At 34.9% G+C, this 3,912-nt stretch overlaps 1 long non-coding RNA gene across 1 annotated transcript; it reads left to right on the top strand.

Moving 5' to 3' along the window:
* Nucleotides 1–1,518: 1,518 nt before the first annotated feature.
* On the top strand, nt 1,519–2,872 carry LOC141627471 (uncharacterized). The gene is made up of 2 exons (XR_012537028.1): nt 1,519–1,706; nt 2,594–2,872. It is a non-coding gene; the product is annotated as an uncharacterized LOC141627471 (long non-coding RNA).
* The last annotated feature ends 1,040 nt before the right edge of the window (nt 2,873–3,912 follow it).

The raw sequence follows: 3,912 nt of genomic DNA, 5'->3' as shown, positions 1-3,912 counted from the left end.
TCACCTGGCTTAACTTTGTTCATGAATTGTTGGTGTGATAGTTAGGTTAGGGTTTATCTATCTATTTGCTTGTATTGGTATTGCAAATTAAAGCTAGTTGGATGGCTTATTATATTGTCCTCTCATATATTATGCTGAAAGTTGAGATGACATTTTCCCGTTTTGTACCATCTGGTTTAGTTCGGATTTGAGTTGTGTAGGACGAAATGGGATGGCAAAGTTTCCCGTTTTGAGTTTCGTTAGATTAACCCCTTGCTCGTTGTTCTGAGTGTCGTTAGGCGGACTTTAGATAAGATAGATGATCATTGTTTTTAATTTTTTCTGGGTTTGTGATTTTTGATGATGGGTAGTTGAAATTATTGCTACTTCTCGATCAACGCCTTTTTTGTCGGTACTGAAGTTGCGCCTTGAAGTAAAACCGGTGGTCTTGGTGATGTTTTTGGCAGTTTACCACCGGCTATGGCGGTAATGTCTTTCGTTTTTTGAATGATTTTTGTATGTTGATTACACTTTATTTGTGATAGTGAGTTGACCCCTCATGAGTAGCATATTTTCGGAGTATGAGACCTGACGTAGACCTGAATAGGATAACCCGTATATGACTTGTCCTGAACTTTACTAGTCTTGAAATGGACCTTAGCTAAACTTCAAATGACTGAGTAATTTGGAATTAGACATAGGATTGTCTAAGTTAAAAGTATACGAAAATCGTTGTTGACATAACCTAGAATGACCATAAATAATCTGATTGACCAGATCTATAACCACTGAGTCGACAGTAACTTGACCCAAAGTGACCTGTATCCAATATGACCAATTAAAGGCACACATGAAAGAAGCACAAAACCCAAAATTAACAAACTTGAAGTGGATACGACATCTGAAATGACCATAACCATGCTCAATCCGAATGACCTCTTTATCATGTCGTAATTGTTGAGGGCTTATTTGGTCTGACTGTCTGAGGTCATGAAGTACACATAACATTCATAGCATTATCAAACACGCCTATCATTAGCTCCGTAAACTTTTCCCACCATGACAGTTACTCTAAATTTTTCGTGTTAGCAGACCCTGAATTCTGTAAGACTGAGGCGTTGTTGTTTATTGTTAGGCAAATGGACATCAAGTTATGACAATTGCTCCACAGTACAACCAATACAAAGATGGATGGGATATAAGTGTTACAATTGAAGTATGTTTCTATCATTCCTAATAATTCAAATTGGTTTCTCTTTCAAACAGTTATAGTCTGATTTATTCCAATTTTCACATTCATCTTAGTGGTCCTTTTAAGGTGGGTTCTCAGCTTTTTTTTTTCAAATTTATACATCAATTTTTCATCCATAAGTTCAGTTTTGGTCTTTTGGATGCTAATGCTCAGTGAGTGGTTTCACTTTTATGCTTCTCTAGTTACCTTTGAGTTCGGATTCTTTGTGTGTATAACAGTTTATACTAATGGTTGTATAATGTAAAACATGTAGGTGGGACATTCTAAAACTTGTAATTTCACAAGTGAGAAGAAACTTGTTGCATTGCCTTGGCAAAAGAAGGTCTGCAAATAAATACTCGTACACTTTTTCTCCCTGATAAAAGTCGAATATCCGAGTTTTTGGTTTATACTAGTATCTGTATATATGTGCTTCTTTTTGCAGTGCTTCAAAGGGAATTGGGTCATGAAATCCATGTGTGTCGCCTATAGTAAGGTATTTGCTCTATAAAATATAGATCAACCATAACCCTTTAATTTCATTGTTATTCTTACTATTGAGCCACTGTTCTTCTATTTTAACTTTTTACTTGGGACAATTGTGAATTTGTACATTAGAGAGCTATGATTAGTAAACATGAAATGGAGACATTTTTATTTCTACTTCCATTTCCAATAACTAACGTTGCTGTTTAATCCATGCTTAAGTATATGATTTGTGCTTATTTAAATATTCCGCGATCCTCAAATCTAATGGAGATATACATTCCTCAGCTTGCCCACAAAAGTAGCATCTATCCTCAATATCCATGTCATACTTGATCAGTTTGTCATTTGTCATTCGTATTCAGAGCTTCTAGTGCATATTGTCGTCCCATAAACTGATTTTTGGCACAACTAACCCACCCATTCCAGGCACTGTTGTACCAGGTCACCTATCTTTGGTGCATGCTTGTGTACCTACGAACCATTCGGACTATTGATAAACCTTATTAGTAGCATGAGGCGAGTAGGTAGTTAGAGTAAATTTCGTAGGTAGATAGAGTAGTCTAGGGGCTGCTATGATTGGAACTTATGATGCGAATTATTAGAGTAAAGGGGTTAGTATGCTTATCCTGTGAAGGTAGAAAAATGGCTCGGCTATCGAGAACAGAGGGTCTCTGAGTCTTTGGTGTTATTATTATGGCTGGACAGGCCTACCTTTGCAGATCAAACTCAAACGTTTCACATAGGCTACACCTTGTGTACAATCACGTACTCTATTTTCTGCACGTCCTAGTTAATTAGTTGTTCTTTAATGCATTATTTATTATTTCGTGATAATTAAGCCTATTGAGCCTTTGAATCCTCAAATCTAATAATGTTCTATTTTTTATGTTACAGGTTGCATTTGAGGTATTAACAATGATGACGGGTTGATTTTTTGTCCGGTTGGCAACATATATATGCTCACAATACAAGAATGAAGACTTATAATTAGTAGCTTTCAAATAGTCGTTAAGAATTATTATTTGTTCTATTTAAACATTTGTTATATTTGTTTTAGTTAAATAATTGAACATTTGCGATCGAAGTTCTACTTTTGATCCTTTTTTGAAATGTAATTGACATATATTTTTGAGACTGAATCAATTGAATGCACAATTAGAGAGAATTACAATTGTTGTGTGCCTTACAAGTCCTTATGTCGTTGCACTTTATTAAGTGTTGTTTTTGAATAAATTAGTGTTGCATTTGTTTATTATAAGTGTTGTTTTGGGACGTAACCAGTGTTGCGTTTCCAAAATAAAAATGTTGTATTAATTTGATATAAGTGTTGCTTATCAACATGAAAAGTATTGCATTAGTTCAGGAAGTGTTGCTTTTTTTTTTACATAAGAAATGTTGCATTAGAAGATAAAAAATGTTGCCTTTGCAATTGAAAAAGCGTTGCATAAACATGACCAATGCAACACTTTTCAAAAGTGTTGCTTCAGATTAAAAAGTGTTGCATTAAGCGTTGCAATGACCTAATGCAACAAGACCTGATGTAGCACTTGATTAAGTGTTGCATAAACTCTATTGCAACATTTATATGACATTATGCAACAATAGCAAAGTGTTGCTATAGAATCTAAATGTAGTAGTGAACTTATATAATACCTCAACTAATTTAGTAATTTAACACTTAATTACTAAATTAAATCTTATTTAATCACATTACAATAAGATATCAATATTCTCTCTCATAAGTAAATTGTTCACTTTTAAGGAATTGATTACCTCGTATCGTCATACAATTAACCAATTTATCCATTAAGGGAAATGTCCTTTAGGTGTGACCTTAAGGGATCAACTGACCACCACCGTCACACGACAGTAATGTCAAACTCTAGTCAGCCAATCATTACCGATTAATGACGATCAGTTGATTATATAATAAATCATCCCTCACGTATTCTTTATATGAGATTTAATTATGATATTAAATCATGTGATCGCACTATTGTCGAGGACACATTTCCCAACAATCTCCCACTTGTCCTAGACAAGTGTGCGTCACTATTTCTCTTGTCCTTTTACAATCTCCCACTCAATGCAAGGTGTCTTGCAGGTCGTACTTACACTTGATCATATCTTGAGTGGTTTTCTCGATCTGGAGATTAACTGTCTGACCGGAATTATCTATCATAGATACCTTCCGAGCGTGGCCACGCATTTCC

Source organism: Silene latifolia, chromosome Y, assembly GCF_048544455.1.
Source record: "Silene latifolia isolate original U9 population chromosome Y, ASM4854445v1, whole genome shotgun sequence".
Lineage (NCBI taxonomy): Eukaryota > Viridiplantae > Streptophyta > Magnoliopsida > Caryophyllales > Caryophyllaceae > Silene > Silene latifolia.
Note: the sequence above shows the minus strand (reverse complement) of the source record. Positions and strands in the feature narration are given on the sequence as shown.